The sequence below is a fragment of the Bos grunniens genome, chromosome 4, assembly GCF_055505025.1.
Source record: "Bos grunniens cultivar Pamir isolate PY7600 chromosome 4, Bosgru_T2T1.0, whole genome shotgun sequence".
Classification (NCBI taxonomy): Eukaryota; Metazoa; Chordata; class Mammalia; order Artiodactyla; family Bovidae; genus Bos; species Bos grunniens.
In genome coordinates this window covers 95,765,415-95,787,228 of record NC_141168.1, presented here as the reverse complement: position 1 = coordinate 95,787,228, position 21,814 = coordinate 95,765,415, and the positions used below count along the sequence as shown (strand labels likewise).

Below are 21,814 nucleotides of genomic sequence, written 5' to 3'. Positions count from 1 at the left end.
CTGGCTTTTGAGGAAGGTTGGATATCGGTTTTATCCATATATACAGTGATAGAGGAGCTGACCTGGCACAGCCTCATCCAGGCAAGCAGAAGTAGACGGAAGAAAGAAGCAAAAGAGCATATCAAGAAGTCACCCCTACCCCAAGTCACTTGTTAGAAGGCAATCCAGAATCAAAGTGACTGTTTCCACACTGACATATCACCTGCCAGCATTTGTTTGTTTTTTAATTGCAATGGAAAAGAAAAAGAAGACTCTTATTTTAAACAGAAGTAACATTTTTCAATGAACTAGAGAAGTTAGGAAAACTAAATTTTGTGACCAGTGATGCTGACTGTAAGGTGATTTTTTAAAAAATCTGTTAGAAATGCATTTCAAGATGCTAAGAAACTAAAATATATATGAAATATATGTGTGCTTCTTTCTTGAAGAAGATTATGTAAATTCTAGTTTAGAATATATTTTACCAATAAAAGGCTAATATCTCAATTTTTCATACATATTTTACTTTGGAACTTTTGATATTTTAATGGTTAATGTTTCAAAATAAATATTTTTAAACTTTTTATCTTCAAATATTCAAACATGTAAAGTCCAATCCAAAACAGAACTTGGAGACTAATGTAAAAATTTAATATTTTAAGTTATTTACAGAAACTTGAAAAAATTTAAACAGAAATATGAAAAAAAGAGGTAAATGCAAAGCCATCTATACTAGAATGAGAATGAACATGCTTTTATCACTGAAAAACAGACATTTTTAATTTTTCTAAGACAGGCAGGCTTCATTCTTTAAGGATGAAACATTTGATTTTGATACTGTGTAATCATGTCAGTTGTCCAGCAAAACATTTTTACCTTAAATGTCTAGGAAAGCTATAACACAAAGTGGTAAATTACAAGGAAAATATGGAATTATATCCATGGCAAATAAAACAACAATAACAGGCCTAACAAAATGTTCTACTCCATGTAGAACCAAGATGTTTTACACTGATAACCACAAATAAGTGATCTGGGTTCTATTTTCACCAGTCATTTAAAATTGTGAATTCTTTACCTACACAAATAAAAATATTACTGTTAGATACTAAACTAATTATTTATGAAGACAACTTTCCTTGCATATCAAAATATCCCATAATATTTTAATGAGAAAAACATTTTTAAAAGTATGAAACAGATTCTAGAAATTTGCACTTGAATCTTGCTTTGCTGATGGTTTACCAGAAGGCAACAATCGAAAGGAAATATTTATGATGTTATACTCCCTCTAGTGTTGGAGAAGAAAATGGCAACCGACTCCTTGCCTGGGAAATCCCATGGACAGAGGAGCCTGGTCTGGTGGGCATTTTTTAAAAGGCAAAGTTCAGCTATCTCCTTATACACTCCAGGGCACTGTGAGCTTCAGGGTTCACCTGATCCTCAGTGGGAAGGGTCTTTGCACATTATTGTCAACCATGCCTGTGATACAGGAACCTCAGAGACATTACTTTGCCAACAAAGGTCCGGCTAGTCAAGACTATGGTTTTTCCAGTGGTCATGTATGGATGTGAGAGTTGGACTGTGAAGAAAGCTGAGCGCCAAAGAATTGATGCTTTTGAACTGTGGTGTTGGAGAAGACTCTTGAGAGTCCCTTGGACTGCAAGGAGATCCAACCAGTCCATTCTGAAGGAGATGAGCCCTGGGATTTCTTTGGAAGGAATGATGCTAAAGCTGAAACTCCAGTACTCTGGCCACCTCATGCGAAGAGTTGACTCATTGGAAAAGACTCTGATGCTGGGAGGGATTGGGGGCAGAAGGAGAAGGGGACGACAGAGGATGAGATGGTGGATGGAATCACTGACTTGATGGACATGAGTCTGAGTGAACTCCGGGAGTTGGTGATGGACAGGGAGGCCTGGCGTGCTGCGATTCATGGGGTCGCAAAGAGTCGGACACGACTGAGCCACTGAACTGAACTGAACAGTAGCAGAGGAACCCTGTGTGAAGCCAGAAGATCTCAAGGGTCTTACTGTCGAAAGGGTGAAGCAAAAACATCTGAACAAAGCAGCAGAACTTAGTCTCAGTACAGGGACAAGGGGTACCTACCGTGTACCCTCCAATTCTCCTGATTTAGACGGCTTCATACTGAAAGTCACACCATTGTGTTAATGTCCTTTGAACAGAAAATCCCTCCGCCCTTTGGCCCTTTGCGCTAGCACAAAACCTACAACTGAGCAGGCGCTTCGGCTATGCTCACTAGCCCTGAGGACGATGTCCTGGGTTTAACGCCGGCGTGCACCAATACTTACTAATTCCCATGTATACCAACTGACAGATTCATTTGCCTTTCAGATTATCTGCTGCTGATAGAAGTGTTCTTGTGGTCAGAGGAAGTTAGGAAAGGTGTGAAGCGAAAGGATGTTTAGGACAGCTCTTAAGCTGTGTCATGGTGAGGAAAACCTTGGAGACAGGGCACTGTCGATGAAGGAGGGAAGAGACATATTTAAAGAGAAAGGAACACGGAAAACACATATTTATCTAGTCCAGATCCACGAAGCCGCAGAAAAGGAAGCTCAGCCCTCTTCAGAAGCAAAGTGCCACCTACCCTAGAAGAGAATTATAGGACTTTATCTACTGTAACACTTATAATTGTATCTACCTTATGTTTGGGGCAGGGGGGAAGCCTGACTGTAAAATCATTATACAACTCGGGAGGGGGCAGGTGTGAGGCAGAGAGATGTGGGGATATAGACAACTAGAGAGCAGTGGTTTTCTTTTTAGGTTAAAATGTTTGAACATACAGTGGTGTTTGTACAAGTGAACAACAATATAAACACATCAAACAAGCTAAGCAACATTTCTCAGCCTGGCCTGTGATGTCACCAATGCATGTATCCAGTTTTTACAAAACAATTTCTATGGTGCAACCCAAGGCCTATCCAATTTGAATTTCTAGGGATGCTGTGTGATAAGCAACAGTTCAGTTCAGTTCAGTCACTCAGTCGTGTCCGACTCTTTGCGACCCCACTGACTGTAGCACGCCAGGCTTCCCTGTCCATCACCAAATCCCGGAGCTTACTCAAACTCATGTCCATCGAGTCGATGATAAGCAACATGCTGGTCTTTAACAAGATCCCCAGATGATTTTCTGTACAGACGTAAAAGTATAAGAATCCTAGCATCAGGGACTAAACACACTTCTTCACAGACCCTTATAAAGGAGTGGGGGTGGGGGAGGTAGGCTCTAAGATATCAACTTTGGGGGCAATCATGCACAACCCAAGTTCCTTATATATTGCCTTTTGAAGGTTGTCATGCCATCTCTTGATTCAATTTCCCTTCTGTGTGTGAAAGGTATTTGGTTTCTTTGAATAATGCTGTCTAACATTTAGAGGCCATATTGAAAAATACTTATCTTTACATTCTAGGATCACCTTGAGCTTGGAGAAATTACACTCTGAGAAGCCCACAGTAAAACCGAGACAACAAATCAACAGTTTTGTATCCTTCTTTTGGCTAAATTAGAGAAGGTGCCAATATATTGCAAAGATAGATGTATCCATCCATCTGTATATTGAGCAGCTACTATATATAATGTATTATGTTCAATGGCATGAATACCAAGACGATAAGTGAAATTAGTCTGGTCCTTACTAATTTGAGTTTGTTAAAATTTCTGGAAAACAGCATCATGAAAATTTATAAGCTCATGTGAGAAAGTTTTGTTTTCAGGTTGACACTTGAAAATTAATTCTAGTTACATGTACATGTAAGTGCCTGTCAATAACAATATATAGGCCAAGACAGTTGCTTATTGTGCTGTTGTTTCATGGAAAAATTTATGCAGCATCGGTCTTTGTGGGCTGCAAAATGGTTCAGTGGTTTTCTGGTTCAAAAACAACAGAAAAAAGAAAATCTTCCTAACAAACATCACGCATCTCAGAAGAAATAGCCAAGAGTGTGGCCAAATTGATCATAATCCAAGACATCCTCTAAAGTGTAGCCTTCCTGCATCTTAGATAAACCATGGCAAAAATCACTTTTATTATTTTAAGAATCTGTCCAAGTGTCATCTTAGAAACTATATATTCTATGGTGCAGAGACTAAGGGAATCTTGGGGAAAAAATAAAAGAAAGGCTGAGCTTTTTTGTTTTGTTTTTTGCTGCCTTCTACTTTGTGTTAGCTCTTTCAACTACAGGTCTCCTATCCGCCACCCCCTGCCTCCGTGACACACTGCAGAAGCACAGTTCCTTAACCATGTCCCCATGACCTTCTCTCTCTGCTATGGGGGAAGGAAGGGTTAAAACTGTGATTCTCAAGACAAGGGAGAGGAGAAGAAGAAAGCAGGAAGAATTGTGCATTGATCCAAAAGTTATGCTTTGGTATAATTTCTCTCTTAAAAAAAATTTTTTTTAATAACAAAAGCTTCAGAGAGCAAACTTCAAATAAAACATCTTTGCTGGCTTGCTAGTTTTTCATTCTTGTTATAAGAAATTACCATAAACGGGGTGGCTAAAAGCAGCACAAACATATCATCTTAACAATTTTATAGGATAGACGTGAGGGTCTATAATTACAGTGTAGCCAGGCTGCATTTCTAGAGGCAAATCTGTTTCCTTACCTTTTCCAGCTTCTAAAGGACATCAGCATGCCTCGATCTGTGGCCCCTTCTTTTCAAAGCCAGCAGTGTTGCGTCATCCTGATTACTCTTTCGTAGTCACACATCTATGACTCTCCTCCTGGCAGCTATTTCCACTTGTAAAGACTACCATCATAATAACGACGGTAGTCCTTATTATATAAGAGCCGACCAAATTCACCCAGGGTGATCTATTTAAGATCAGCTGACAAGCAGTCTTAATTTCATCTTCAATCCTAATCGTCCTCTACGATGTAATGTAATGTGTTCATAGGTTATGGCGTTAGGATAGAGCTATCTTTGCAGGGGGCTGTTATTCTGCCAACCAACCACAACTGGTGAGGAAAGTCAAAACATGGTCACTACTAACCATAAGAAGAGGCATCCTTTTAAAGGGAGATGCAAAATGCAAATCACAAAAGTGTAGGAGGATGAAAGCGGTTCATTAGACGGGGACCAGTTAGGAAGGCTGGGCAACACCAGCTTAGTGTAATACTCACTGTTCAGGAAGTGGTTGATTGGGTGGAGAAGGCAAATATATTGATGTAGGTGCCTAGATTTTAGCCTAACAACTAAAATACTCTCAAAGCAAAAATTAAATAGGTATAACTTCAGATATTTTTCATTCCAGGGGTTTATAGTTGAAGGAAAATGAAACCTTTGAAATTTCTCAGCCTGTAGTTAGGAAAAGTGCTGTTGTTGTTTAAGTAGTGTCCAACTCTTTGCAACACCATGGACTGTAGCCTTCCAGGTTTCTCTGTCCATGGGATTTCCCAGGTAAGAATACAGGAGTAGGTTGCCATTTTCTTCTCCAGGGTATCCTCCCAATCCAGGGATCCAACCCAAGTCTCCTGCACTGGCAGTTGGGTTCTTTACCACTGAGCCACCAGGGACCTTTTCCTTAAATATGATGCTGTTGGGAGTACACTGATGCCACCAGTGGGGTGCTCTGCAAAATTCCAGAGAAAGCAATTTACATCTTTCATTTGTGCTGTTTCTTTCACTTTTTTGATGGTTATTGATCTTTCTTCATTTTCAAAATGAAGAATGAATTCAAAATGAAGGTGAATTCAAAAATGAAGGTGAACTCAAAAATGAAGGTGAATTCAACTAGAATATGAATTTCTCAGATAGGCATCACAGATGAAGGAATGCCAGTAGTCATAAATGCCCATGCCTACAGAAGCCAGGCAATAAAAAAAAAAAAGGAGGCAGAATGTGATACATCAAGAAGAAGTGAAGCACCTGACCTGCCTCTTGAGAAACCTGCATGCAGGTCAGGAAGCAACAGTGAGAACTGGACATGGAACAACAGACTGGTTCCAAATAGGAAAAGGAGTTCGTCAAAGCTGTATATTGTCACCCTGCTTATTTACTTATATGCAGAGTACATCATGAGAAACGCTGGGCTGGAAGAAGCACAAGCTGGAATCAAGACTGCTGGGGGAAATATCAATAACCTCATATATGCAGATGACACTACCCTTATGGCAGAAAGTGAAGAGGAACTAAAAAGCCTCTTGATGAAAGTGAAAGAGGAGAGTGAAAAAGTTGGCTTAAAGCTCAACATTCAGAAAACGAAAATCATGGCATCCGGTCCCATCACTTCATGGGAAATAGATGGGGAAACAGTGGAAACAGTGTCAGACTTTATTTTTTTGGGCTCCAAAATCACTGCAGATGGTGACTGCAGCCATTAAATTAAAAGACACTTACTCCTTGGAAGGAAAGTTATGACCAACCTAGATAGCATATTAAAAAGCAGAGACATTACTTTGCCAACAAAGGTCTATCTAGTCGAGGCTATGGTTTTTCCAGTGATCATGTATGGATGTGAGAGTTGGACTGTGAAGAAGCTGAGCGCTGAAGAATTGATGCTTTTGAACTGTGGTGTTGGAGAAGACTCTTGAGAGTCCCTTGGACTGCAAGGAGATCCAACCAGTCCATTCTAAAGGAGATCAGCCCTGCGCGTTCATTGGAAGGACTGATGCTGCCGCTGAAACTCCAATACTTTGGCTACCTGATGCAAAGAGTTGACTCATTGGAAAAGACCCTGATGCTGGGACGGATTGGGGGCAGGAGGAGAAGGGGACGACAGAGGATCAGATGGCATCACTGACTCGATGGACATGAGTTTGAGTGAACTCTGGGAGATGGTGATGGACAGGGAGGCCTGGCGTGCTGCGATTCATGGGGTTGCAGAGTCGGACCCAACTGAGGGACAGAACTGAACTGAAGCTTATGGAAAATTAGAGTGTGCACTCCATCTAAAAAGGGTGCTTACTGCTTGGACTGAGATCACTAGATTTGTGATAAAAAGACCCCTCATCTTTAGACAGCTGCATTTTTATAATAAAATTTTCCAATTTTCAAACAGGGGCAACTATTTCATATTGTAGGAGAAGCATGAGAAAACACATCTGTGAGTAATGCAGCTACAGAGCTTCCAATGTATAAATTCTGGCTCATTTTCTGGTCTTTCTAAAGTTAAATGCTACAAAACACCACTCAACATAAAGGGTAAACTTGATACTGCTCCTGCTTGCGAGAGAGAAGAACATACTTCTGTACTGAGTAGAGGGCTAGACTATCCTGCTTTAAAATATCACTTGAGTTCATACTTTCAAACACCTCTCCATTTTATTTTTATAATTTTCTATGAATCATAAAGGCCTTTAAATATGCTTTGTTTACTACTAAAATATAAAGCAAGTCCTTTCAAGAAACAATTTTGGTATCAGACAGCGGTGGGGGAAAATATTTGGTTTGTGATGAGCACAATAGGATCATTCTGGTCATTGCTAAGAGTCTGAATATCACGAAATATTTATAATAATCAAATGCTGAAAGTGTGCTCAGTGGCTCAGGCATGTCCAACTCTTTACAATCATATGGACTATAGCCTGCGAGACTCCTCTGTCCACAGTATTTCCCAAGCAAGAATTCTGGAGCAGTTTGCCATTTCCTCTTCCAGGGGACCTTCCCAACTCAGGGACTGAACCCGCATCTCTTTCAACTCCTGTGTTAGCAGGCAGATTCTTTATTACTGAGCCACCTGGGAAGCTCCCAAATGCTGAATGCCATGTTCAAACTGTCAATGTCAGTAAAATAAAGAACAAGCATATTTCAGAATTTCCGTGACAGAGGAAACCCTGCAAAACACACACTCACAAACATATGTAATAATGTATATCTGCATTCATAAAAATGTGTACAAATTATTTCCCCCACTGAATTGATCTCATCGCACGCACCACAGTCCAAACAAGGAATCAAATTCTACCACCAGGTGGAGCTTAGCTTCCATTAAAGCAGCAGATGAGTAAAAAAGATCGCAAGAGCTTTTTTGAATTCTTCACAACCCTGAGGAAAAGACTGAAGTAAAAGGTAAACTAGAGTAGAACCTAACTGCAAATAGTAAGGTGTACTAAGACGCCAGGCCGGAGCAACAAATGGTGGATACACTTGCTGGAGAAGCAGGGAGAGAGCTACTGTAGAGTGTGGGTCAGGAAGGCAGATGAGAAGGCCTTATATTAATGGCTGATGAAAGGAAAGAAAATTTGGGAGGCCCATTCAGTATTAAGCTTGCCTAAATTCTTTATGTGGCACTAGCAGTAAAGAACCTGCCTGCCAATGCAGGAGAATTAAGAGACATGCGTTCGATCCCTGAGTCAGGAAGATCCCCTGGAGAAGGGTATGGCAACCCACTCCTGTACTCTTGCCTGGAGAATCCCATGGGCAGAGGTACCTGGTGGGTTACTGTCCATGGGGTTGCAAAACGTTGGACACAACTGAGAAACTGACATTTTTTAAAAATAAAATTATTTTATACCTGTTACCCACATTTAATAGCCAAAATTCAAAGAAAACAGAGATATGTATAGGATGCTCCTATTCTTAAGGTGGTAAGATACTATAAGTTCTATAATAGCAGATATATAATAGCTTATATATGACATAAGCATAGATGTAGAAGAAATAAACATGTGTAAAACATGTAGTAATAGAGCCCATCAGGCAGCAACAGCATGTTCAAAAGCATAAGACATAAAAGCAGAGTGTGATCAGGAAATGGTAAGTGGTTGGCTGGCGTGGGTGGCATACAAGGTGTGAGTGCCACACAGTGATGAGGGCATAAACTAAAGTGAGGCAGGAGAAAAGAAGAAGAAAGGCTCAATCTGATGGACAGTTACGAGGCAGGCAGTGACACAGGGAACAAGTTTAAATAAAAGGGGGCACAACTTCAAAAGGTAAAGAGCAGCAAGTTCTGGGAACACTGACAAGACATGAACTTGGGCAACACGTCAAATTTGGGGAGAAAGTATAACCTCAGGTTTTGATTAAGTTTAATGTAACTAAATATAAATAGTAAGATATCCAAGTATAAAAATGTTGCTCAGAAGGCAATTAAAGATAGGACAGAAGCCCATGTGATGTTCACTGGTTGGGGGAGGCATTTGGAACAGACCAGAAAACCGCACTGAAATGCACAGCCTTCACCAGCATCCTCATTTAATAATGTGTAGAAGCCTAGATTACTCGTGTAATTAATTTTTGTTGTGCTCTTTGTGCTTTTGCCTCACCCCTATATTCAGAGCCAGTAGCCTGGATCTACAGTTTGTTGCCACAGGGATTATAGAAGGGAGAAAATTTGGAAGAGCCTAAAATTACAAGTGCTGCTTGTTCTGGTGTAAAAGCCAAACTCCACTAGATTTACCAATGATCCCTGGGTAAGGGAAAAGAGGAAGGGCCTTTGAGGCAAAAAGAGAATAAGAGAGCGACCTGAAGGTCAAGAAAGAGGATGATGGGACTCGAGGATCTAGGGACCTACAGTCCCAAGGCAATAGAAATACAAACATAAAGAAACAAATGGGACTTAATCATACTTACAAGCTATTGCACAGCAGAGGAAACCATAAACAAAACGAAAAGACAACCTACAGAATGGCAGAAAATATTTGCAAATGAAGTGACAGACAAGGGCTTAACTTCCAAAATATACAAACAGCTCATACAACTCAACAATGACAAAAAAACAAACCACCCTATCAAAAAATTGGCAGAAGATCTAAATAGACATTACTCCAAAGACAAACAAAGGGCCAATTGGCATATGAAAAGATTCTCAACATCAATAATTATTAGAGAAGTGAAAATCAAAATGACAATGTGGTATCACCTAACACCGGTCAGAATGGCCATCATTAAAGACCTACAAATAACAAATGTTGGAGAGGGTGTGGAGAAGAGAGAATCCTCCTATGCTGTTGGTGGAAATATAAGTTGGGTGCAGCCACTATGGAAGACAGTTTGGGGTGATGCAGAAAACTGAAAACAGCATTACTATAGGATATAGCAAGTCCATCCCTGGGCATATACCCAGAAAAAACAAGAATTTGTAAAGCTACATCCACCCAAAGTTCATATAGCACTATTCACACTAGCCAAGGAAAAGAAACAACTAAATGTCTATCAACAGACGAATGGACAAAGAAGACGTGGTACATATATACAATGCATTACTGCTGCTGCTGCTGCTGCCGCTGCCGCTTCAGTCGTGTCCGACTATACAGCAAAATTGTCTGTCCTGGATTGGGGTCAGGGTGGGGCAGGGGAGCAAGCGAGCTGGGTGTGGGAGTAGTCTCCTTTAAGTAGCAGTAACAGAAATATCAATAACCTCCGATATGCAGATGACACCACCCTTATGGCAGAAAGTGAAGAGGAACTAAGAAGCCTCTTGATGAAAGTGAAAGTGGAGAGTGAAAAAGTTGGCTTAAAGCTCAACATTCAGAAAACGAAGATCATGACATCTGGTCCCTTCACTTCATGGGAAATAGACAGGGAAACAGTGGAAACAGTGTCAGACTTTATTGTTTTGGGCTCCAAAATCACTGCAGATGGTGACTGCAGCCATGAAATTAAAAGACGCTTACTCCTTGGAAGGAAAGTTATGACCAACCTAGATAGCATATTCAAAAGCAGAGACATTACTTTGCCAACAAAGGTCTGTCTAGTCAAGGCTATGCTTTTTCCAGTAGTCATGTATGGATGTGAGAGTTGGACTGTGAAGAAGGCTGAGCGCCGAAGAATTGATGCTTTTGAACTGTGGTGTTGGAGAAGACCCTTGAGAGTCCCTTGGACTGCAAGGAGATCCAACCAGTCCATTCTGAAGGAGATGAGCCCTGGGATTTCTTTGGAAGGAATGATGCTAAAGCTGAAACTCCAGTACCTTGGCCACCTCATGCGAAGAGTTGACTCATTGGAAAAGACTCTGATGCTGGGAGGGATTAGGGGCAGGAGGAAAAGGGGACGACAGAGGATGAGATAGCTGGATGGCATCACCGACTCAATGGATGTGAGTTTGAGTGAACTCCGGGAGTTGGTGATGGACAGGGAGGCCTGGCATGCTGCGATTCATGGGGTTGCAAAGAGTCGGACATGACTGAGCGACTGAACTGAACTGAACAGTTATCTACACTTCGTGCATTTAAAATTTGGTTTAACACCACAATAATGTCCTCTAAGTAGCGTTCCCTGGTGGCTCAGTGGTAAAGAATCTGCCTGCAATACAATGCAATGCAGGAGCTGCTGCTAAGTCGCTTCAGTCGTGTCCGACTCTGTGCGACCCCATAGACGGCAGCCCACCAGGCTTCCCCGTCCCTGGGATTCTCCAGGCAAGAACACTGGAGTGGGTTGCCATTTCCTTCTCCAGTCAGCCATAAAAAGAATGAAATGAAATAATACCATTTGCAGCAACATGAATGCAAACAGAAATGATCACACCAAGTGAATTAAGTCAGAAAGAGCAAGACAAATACCATATGACATCACTTTTATGCAGAATCTAAAATATGACACAAATGAACACAGAACAGACTCGGGGACATAGAGAGCAGAATGGTGATTTCTTAGGAACTGGGGATTAGTGGAGGGATGGTGTGGGAGGCTGAGGTTAGCAGATGTAGTGTCTGTAGAGTGGATAAACAACAAAGTACTACTGTAGAGCACAAGGAACTATATTCAATATGTTGTGATAAACCATGATGGAAAACAATATTTTAAAAAGAATGTATGTATGTATACTGTACTGTGCTGAGTTACTTCAGTCAAGTCTGACTCTTTGCAACCCAAGGGACAGTAGCCCACCAGGCTCCTCTGTCCATGGGATTCTCCAGGCAAGAAAACTGGAGTGGGTTGCCATTTCCTTCTCCAGGGGATTTTCTCAACCCAGGGGTCAAACCTGCCTCTCTTTTGTCTCCTGCATTGTCAGGCAGGTTCTTTACCACTAGCACCACCTGGAAAGCAATAATATATATGGAGAGTAACAATGACATATATACATTACCATGTATATACTGAGGCCACACACACACACATGTGAAATAGGCAAGGACTACTGTGTGTGCTCATTCAGTCGTGTCCGACTCTTTGCGACCCCATGGACTGTAGCCCACCAGGCTCCTCTGTCCATGGGGATTCTCCAGGCAAGAATACTAGAGTGGGTTGCCATGCCCTCCTCCAGGGGATCTTCCTGACCCAGGGATCAAACCTAGGTCTCTCGCATTGCAGGTGGATTCTTTACCGACTGAGCCACCGGGGAAGCCCATGGACTACTATATCCTGAAATCAAATCAACATTTAAAATAAAAGGTGCAGAGTCCTGGTCTTATTTCTACTCCTGATTGCTGGCCCTTGAAGGACAGTGGGGACAGATGGCTGAGGACTAGATGAGCAGTTCTGATGCTCTGATGCTTCTTGAGACCCACCAGGTTCTTTGTACATCCCTGATGAAAAAGGAGCCTGAACAATGCCAGAGATTGACTTTTATTCTAACCCCAAAGGACTGGGGATTGAAATCAGGGGTGAGGTTGTTTTTTTTTTTTTAAGATATTTCTGGACATGTGTATTTGTAAATTGAGATTCCATCACATTACAGATGGCTCAATGGATTCTTGGCTGTTTGATTTATATATTCTCTCTTGATAAACCAGGCTGGAAATTTCTCAACAATTTATATCCCAAGAAATAAAGGCTCAACTAAAGGATTGTTGATACTGCTACTAGACAGAAGTTAAATTCTGTACCTGAAAGGGACCTTGGCAGATTATCATCACATTTAATATAAGCTAGAGTTAATCAGACAGCTAAAATTTAATGCTTAACCCCAAGGAGAGTACATCTTTTTTAAAATTTTTAATTGCTGTATAATTGCTTTACAGTGCTGTAGTTTCAACTGTGCAACATGGGTCAGCTATATGTATACACACATCCCCTCCCTCTTGAGCCTCCCTATTCCCCCTGATTCCCATCTCACGCTCTAGGTCATCACTGAGCACCAAGTTGAGCTCCCTGTGCTATACAGCATCTTCTCACTGGCTATAATTTTACACATGGTAGTGTGCAAATATGTCAATGTGACTCTCTCAGTAACTGTCCTGAGGTCCATTTTGAGGTCTGAGTCTCTATTCCTGCCCTGCAAATAGATTCACCAGTATCAGTTTCATAGATTCCATATGTATGTGTTATTACATGGTATTTGTTTTTTCTCTTTCTGACTTATTTCACTCTGTATGACCATATGACCCAGTAATCCCATTATTGGGCATAATACCTGAGAAAAAACCATAATTCCAAAAGACACATGCACCCCAATGTTCACTGCAGTACTATTTACAACAGCCAGGACATGGAAGCAACCTAAATGTTCATCAAAAGATGAATAGAGAAAGCATACATGGAACATATATACAGTGGAGTATTACTTAGCCATAAAAAGGAAGAAAATTGGGTCATTCATTGTAATGTGGATGAATCTAGAGTCTACCCAACATAGACAAGGAGATTACATCTTAACAGTGAACAGAGGTATATAAAGAAAATATTTCAATATAAAATGTAACCAGTAAGTGAACTTGACATGTGCATACCCAAGCAGAAGATTTTGCTGCTCTGTAAGAAACTTTAGGGAAAGGATTTGTTAGGGGCTAACGTGAAATCTTGAAGCCATAATGAGACAGGATCCTCTGACTCAAATTCCCAGAGGTGCTCTCCTTTAAGTCCCCATCATTACCTAATGACACCACTAAGTTCACTTTCATCATGTCACTTTCCATTTTGTCACAATTTTCATCTGTTTCTCATCTTTCCAGCAAAAGTGCCACAGAGAATGGTTATCCTGCCTTTTCTCTTTCTGACAGTGAAAGTGAAGTCACTTAGTTGCGTTCGACTCTTTGCGACCCCAGGGACTGTAGCCTACCAGGCTCCTATGTCCATGGGATTTTACAGGCAAGTGTACTGGAGTGGGTTGCCATTTCCTTCTCCAGGTTTCTCTTTCTAGAGCCTGCCTATCTCCTTGTAGAATTTCCAGACAACCTAGAGGCCCTGAGCGTTAAGAGATGCCCGATAACTAGGGAGCAGGATATGGTCTGCTATGTTAAAGTTCTCGTCTTAATACTAGGAGACCCACATCTGCTGCTAATGACTAACTCTGCCAGATGGCAGAAAGCCCACAGTAGAATGAGAATTAAAACAAAAATACACAATTGCATAAGTAGATTCTAAATATTTTTATCACCATGTCTATTACTGGTCATTTTTTATTGTTATTTAGGATAATGTTTAGATCCTATTGATGAGCAGCTATGTAGTGGGGAAGTAACAAATACAGGATGGCAGCACTGCCTGTACCACTTACAAGCTGTGTGATCTTAGGATCTTAGGGGCCTCAGGCTCTTCTGAGAAATAAGGAAAAGTTCTCAAGAAAGTTACATCAGGTATGCAAATTTTATCTGGCAAAGATTAAACACATTCAATGGTAATTATTATGGAATAACTAGTTGGTCTCCGAGATACTCTTTTATGATAATAAAGATCACAAAGGAAAAAAAGCAGTCTTTCTTTTACATACTTTGCCCATACTTATGTTACCTTAGAGTGTTGTAAGTTGATCATGTCTAAGACTGCAAAATCCAGACCTTGGGAAATGTTATCAGTACTCACACTGTTTTGTGTTTAACAGCAACTTAGACACGAGCATTTCTCTTGAAGAGAATGGATGACGGTACTATCGCCCATTCTGGGGAACGTCTAACTGTAGAATAAGAAATAAGCTAAGTCCTTTGGATGGGCTTCCCTGGAGACTCAGATGGTAAAGAACCTGCCTGCAATGCAGGAGACCTAGGTTCAATCCCTGGGTCAGGAAAATCTGCTGGAGAAGGGAATGTCTATTAACTCCAGTACTCTTGCCTGAAGATTTCCATGGACAGAGGAGCCTGCGGGCTACAGTCCATGGGGTCACAAAGATTCGGACACAACTGAGTGACTAACACTTTCACTTTCAAGTCCTTTGGGTGGGGATGCAGTAGACACTTCTTGCCCTTTGGTCCAGGAGTAACTGGACCGAAACATCCAATAATCTACACTGCTTCCAGTAGTGGCTCAGGCTCTCTGAGTGAGCTGGATGAGCATTTAAGACTGATATCCTGTACTCAAGGACAGTCCCTCAACAGGGATTGTTCAGACTACAAACAGCTGTGCCCAGGAGAGTGGTTTTCTCATGAAGGTAATAACAGCAGCATGGTGACAAGACGAAAAATAAAGGGTAAAAGAAACTAAGATACTTAGTCTAGAGCATGCACAAAATTGCTGGGGAGGATACTGTGAATCAGGTTAGTTTCTTACAGAAACCATGTGGGTTCATGTATTAATAATCTGGGTTTAGGAAAAAACAAAGCATGTAAAATCATTTTCACATCACTGGCTAGTGAAGTCACCCATGTTAAAGTTATGCAGTCACTTGAAGATTGTGTTGAATCTGCATTGCCAAGGAGTATTGTTAAATGTGTATAATTACAAATAAATACTTTTTTATTATGTATAAATATGTACAACATATTCTCTATTCTCCCAGTTTAAGATAAACTTTGCCTAATCTGTAATACCTAATCTCTACAACTTCTCCTTTTATGTGTATATAAAAAGTAAGCTCACAATGCAATTGTTCAGAACTGTTTTAAGATAGTGTTGACATAAGACTCTCTCTCTCTCTATATATATATATATATTTATATATATCTTCTCTTTTACTGCATTCTCATTCTTTACATACATGCACACAAGAAGAATTAATAAAGCTATCATATGGTGGAATTAAGAGAAAAGTTTACGCTTAAGTTTTAACTCTGGGTCAAAAAAATTGAAAAGACCACAATTTGCAATTCATACACTAAGATAAAGAATTGAGAGAAGAGAAGAGTGTGTATCAAAAGCGCTCCAATGGAAAAATCCCCAATCTAACTCTGTTTTATTCATGGATGTGTGAAGAGAGTCATTAAGTGTATTAATTATAAAGATAAATAATTAATGCTACATATATTATGTATGCTAAAAGAGTATAAAAAACTGGCTTCAGAACTGAAGGTTTGTTTGATATGAAGCAAAATAGTAAATAAATAGTAAAATAAAAATAAAGTTCCATTGAGGCAACACAAATAGGTTTGGGAAGAAGTTTTACTACAAATAATGCCATAATTTATCCAAATCTTTTAATATCCTTTAAGATTCCTAAACCAGAGCCAAGCATATTTGGTCTAGAGTTGCTTCTTTCTGCAATCTTATTATAGTATAGTGCACTTAATCTTAAATTCCTGATTTATGGTAGAATTTACGGATATTCCCACTGGGATCCTAAAGCTCTTAATTTGTTTACATATTTTGGCATTTTTCCAGATTTATGTGAACAGTAACAGATCCAAGAAACAAAGAAAAGGAAATGTCTTTGAATAGCATTCTTTTACTATCAGGTCATACATACCTCCATTCAGTAAAACAGGCCACTGAATTCCTGAACTGGGCAGTTCAATAATACATTTTTTAAAACTCAGGTGGGATTAAAGAGAATGATTTTCTATTCAAACAAGAAAAGCAAAAGGAACTATGAACTTAACAGGGTCTTAAAAACACACACACAGGATGGAAAAAGAAGTCCTCCAAACCAGAGAAAAAAATTAGTAACACACAGATTTTATCATCTACTTCCTCCTTCTCAAAGGGATGTTTTGTTATCCTCTTAGACTGAAGAGCTTGCTCTCAATTAAATTAAGGGCTCAGATGTAAAGAATAGAAAAGGAATAAAAAAAGAAAAGGAAAGAAAAAGCTGACATACCAACAAACCAAGCAATTTCCATAGCCCATTTTATAATGAGGTAGAACAAAGAGCAAAATGGATGGTGCCAAAATGGCTAAGCTCCAGAAACCTCATTCAGTTAATCCACTATATGCTTTGCCAAACCTTATCCAAATAACCCAATTATTACAGTCCAAAGGCTGGTGGAAATTCTTACAAAATTGGCCTCCATGTGGAATCTCAAATCATGTTTCCACTCAGGTCAAAAAGATCACTAGGATTGTCTTGTGGTAGCTTTGGCCTCTGGCTTAACTGCAATTGTGCAAAATGGAAAATGAGGGAATGCATCCAGGTAGAATTCTGGATGTAGATTTCCACTGGATTCTTTTAAAACCTCAAGTATGGAACAGTCCCTCCTAGTTGTAATCCAGTTCCCTGAAAAGTGTCCAAAACAGAATCAGAAATTCTGAATTTTCAAACTGTGTTTGGCTTCTAGTGTTCTGGGTGATCAGGAACCCTTAATCTCTGTATCTATATTTTTGGAATTGTCATATCACAAGGTTGATACAAACCACCTTACAGAGACCCTACAAGGATTAATTAAGGTTAAACAAAGAAAAAAATGCATTAGACAATTCAGCCTTCATCTATGCTTCTAAATAGACCCAGATGTTTTATTAATAACAACTATTCAGATTATTTGGTAGCATCTTCGCTAAATAGAGAGTAACTTGCATAATGCATTTCAGCTGTAAAGACTTTAAAAAAAAATATCCAACTACTTTTAATTCTATATTACTTTCATTAGCAACAGAAAACCTATTTTTTTTTCTTCATACACACTAATGTGTTAAAGTCAGATCTTGTGTTTTGTGTGGTTCAAATTTAGATATGAATCTTTTATGTGGTGGACATAATGTAGGTTTTAATAAAGGCTTAAGAGTGAAGAAAATAAGCTCTTTATATAATAGAGTTATTTAAGAACTCATGATAAAATCCTGCACAATATTATTTACTTTTTAAATCCTGGCAATCCAGTATCATCACAAGTAGTTGTCAGAATCCTTTCTCAAGCTTCAAAGTAAGTACCGTTTGTAGTATTTCATGTACAGATGTGAGAGTAGGACCATAAAGAAAGCTGAGCGTGAAAGAATTGATGCTTTCGAATTGTAGTGCTGGAGGACTCTTGAGAGTCCCTTGGGCAGTAAAGACATCAAACCAGACAATTATAAAGAAAATCAACCCTGAATATTCATTGGAAGGACTGATGCTGAAGCTGAAGCTCAATACTTTGGCTACCTGATGTGAAGAGCCAACTCATTGGAAAAGATCCTGAAGCTGGGAAAGATTAACGGCAGGAGGAGAAGGAGACGACAGAGGGTGAGATAGTTGAATGGCATCATCGACTCAATGGACATGAGTTTGAGCAAACTCCAGGAGATATGAAAGACAGGGAAACCTGCTGTGCTGCAGTCCATGGGGTTGCAAAGAGTTGGACATAACTTAATGACTGAACAACAACAACATTTCATTTACCTAATCAGTATTTACTGAGCAAGATAAACTGATCAATGTATTTCATCGACTGCAAAATTCAGATTTTAACTCCACATGCTAAAAAAAAGAAGTTCAGATTATTTATCCATTCACCAAATAATGTCAAACACATATTTGGGACATGGGACAGTCTCATGACAAGAGAAGACTTCCTACTTTCTTCTGCCTAGATGTTCTCTAGACCTTCCTTTCTCTTGCAAAGATGATGAATGGATTTCAACTTCTCTTTTTAGGTCTTGTTGAGGCACAAATATCTGCAATGCAACTCTAGTTCATCAAGGCAATATTTCCTTCTACTTTTCTATGTTACACTTTTGTTATCCAGGTACGTTTGATCATTCAATGCCTGAGGAAATCCCATAACTTCAGAGCTCAAAGACTGCCATCTCTGTGACTGATAAAATTTTTATGTGTGTATCAGTCTTTGGCTTCCCTGGTGGCTCAGTGATAAAGAATCCACCTGCCAATGCAGGAGATGTGGGTTTGATCCCTAGGTCAGGAAGATCTCCTGGAGAAGGAAATGGCAACCCACTCCCATATTCTTGCTTAGGAAATCCCATGGACAGAGGAGTTTAGTGGACTATAGTTCAAGGGGTCGCAAAGAGCCAGACACAACTGAGCAACTGAACAACGACAACAAATCACTCTTTGTAGGTTTACTGGCACATACAAACCCAAGGATGTTCTAAAATATTGTCTGTGTGGAGTGGCAATGGCCAAAGGAAACAGAGAGTACAGCAACACTCAAAGGTTTTCCTTCTCATATATATACACACACAGACATACACACACTGTTGTGGACGTTATTTTGTTCTTTTTATGAGTGACTGAGCGACTAACACTAATTTACTTAATAAGAATCTGCATGCATTGGAGAAGGAAATGGCAACCCACTCCAGTATTCTTGCCTGGAGAATCCCAGGGATGGTGGGCTGCTGTCTATAGGGTCGCACAGAGTCAGACACGACTGAAGCGACTTAGCAGCAGCAGCAGCAGCATGTAGCACAGGGAACTCTACTCAATATGCTGTAATAAACTATATGAGAAAAGAATCAAAAAAATAAGAGAGTGGATATTTGTATATGTGAAACTGATTCGCTTTGCTGAACAGTAGAAACTAACACAACATTGTAAATCAACTATACTACAATAAAAATGTTTTTAAAATATGCCTTTCCATGGGAAAAATAGTGTGTTTTATAATACTATATAGAATCATGCTTAGGAATAACAGCTCCAAAGTTAGATAGTCAAATCTGAATCTCAATTCTTGCACCTGTGCTTGAGTGACTCTGTTACTTAAAGTTATTAAAAACGTACGTACCTCGGTTTCTTCATCTTTTAAATGGAGATTGGTATGCTACTGAGGACGTGAAGTTATTATAAAGAAAAAGTTATGCACATGAAAAAGTACTAAAAACAGTTTCTGGAACACGGTAATTCACTCAACAAATGTTAGCTATTTCTATAATCAGTATCATTTTAGACCCAAGAAAGTTTAACTTCTTCGGGAAACTTTTCTATAATATTCAGGTCTACTTTTCTCCTTCAGTAACAACTAATATGGAAGGAGGCATCCAGAGAAACTTCTAAGACTTTGGGATCATCGCCCTAACCAACAGGTCTCCTTATAAACTATTTCCTTTAGCAAAATGTGTGTCTCCAGATAGATTTTAGACTTTTGAGATTAAAGGTACCACACACTACTACAGATTCCCTTTCCTTGCTTACCAACTGGTGCTCAATGAAAAGATTCAAAACTCAGTAGTAGCAAAACAAGAAGAAAAAAAGCCCATAGATGTTTATTGAGTTCACCTGTCTGCTGGAGGCCCTGCCAATCAGCCGGGCTTTTTCATCCATTTGATGACTAGCTGGAGGTCAGGTGATCAGGCTGTTTTCTTTTGGAGGCAGCAGGCCAGGCTGAGCATGTGCATCTCACGGTGGGGTCAGAAGTGGGAAAAAGCAAGCAGCAATATGCAAGGTCTCTAAGGTCTTGTCTCAGCAGTGCTCTGCCACTTCTGAGTTGCTCTGTTGGCCAAAGAAGGTTTTGTGATGAATTCCAAGGTCAAGAAGTAGACATAAATTCCTCCTGTGGAAGCTAAGTGGAAGGAAAGAGTATTTCTAAACAGCAATTCAACCCACCACACCCATGCAGACATCATTAAGAGGACACAATATTTTTCCACTGTGCCCAATTACAGCTTTTATATCCTTAGCTGCCAAAGTAATTGCTGGGAAACCTGCTAATTAGAAGGGAAAGAAGAAAAAAAGCTAATTAAGACTTCTGGTTTTGTAAATTTTTAATATACTTTACAGAATATAGCTGAATCTCAAATTCGACTTGTATGCAATGTAAAACATCATACTGTTACAGTTTGAGAATACTGTATTTATTCAGTTGAGGCTGAGTCAGTTTGAAAAACAAATACATATACGCTAATTATCAAACTGTCATTAGATTTAAACATAGCAATAATTTAGTTATCAATTACCTCTATTTTGTTTTGTAAAGAGAACATTTAAAATATTTAATAGTAATTTCCTACTTTTCACTTTAAAAGATATATACGCTTTCATAATTGTGAAACTAAAAATACATGAGAATATATATAAATGTTACAGTGCCAAACACCACCTATACAGCCACTTCTAGCCCACTTATTTGAAACTATATTAATAAATACTAAAACAATATGTACTTATCATTTATTCTGCTTATTTTTAATTAAACTTTTAAAATAATTTCAAATCTTTATCTTAAATGGCTTTCTTAACCTTTTGCTAAAATACTATAATTTATGTTTCTTTGATATAATTAGTTTCAACATTAAAAAGAAGTAAAATTTACATATTTAACTTAAGAAATGTAATATTGCAAATTGACTTTTATAAAAGAAATACTGCACACACATATATAAAGTAAAATTTGATAGTTATAATTACAGATGACCCTTGAAGATGCAGGGGTTAGGGGCACTGACCTCCCCAGTAGTTGAAAATCTGTGTATAATTTATAGTCGGCCCTTTGCATCCATGGTTCCTTCCAATCTGAACATTCAACCACTGTGTAGTACTGCAGTAGATACTACTGAAAAAACTCACATATAAGTGGTCCAATGCAATTCAAACTTGTGCTGTGCAAGGGTCAACTGTTCAATATAGAGCCTTTTCATGGCAAGCCAATGCAAAATGCTTAAAGTGGCCACAGTAAGAATGGCTTTGGGTAGAATAGGGATCTGACTTTTATCTGTAGATGAGTATTTACAACAAGTCATCTCTCACACTAAGCACTTTCTTGAAAACAAACTACCTACCTCTTAACAATGAAGGTCAATCAAACCACTGATCACACTGTGTTAACTTCCTAAAAAGGCTAACTTTAAATGGCATGTAATTAAGTAGCATACATTTAAAAAGAAAACCATCTTTCCACAAATTTTTGCAAGTAGAAAGCAATTTCAGCAATCCTCAGGCATACTTTACCATTATTTTTAAAGGCACTTTGGAAAAT

General features: G+C 39.3%; 1 long non-coding RNA gene across 3 annotated transcripts in view; it reads right to left on the bottom strand.

The window, feature by feature from the left end:
* The window catches only part of LOC147374559 (uncharacterized), a 46,150-nt gene extending 25,252 nt beyond the window's left edge, over window positions 1-20,898 (bottom strand). For 2 of the 3 annotated variants that reach the window (XR_015162906.1, XR_015162905.1), the window contains exon 1: window positions 20,119-20,898. This is a non-coding gene — a long non-coding RNA (uncharacterized LOC147374559). The remainder of the gene's footprint in view (window positions 1-20,118) is intronic. The other variant, XR_015162907.1, reaches the window with a different exon arrangement.
* Between the last annotated feature and the right edge of the window lie 916 nt (window positions 20,899-21,814).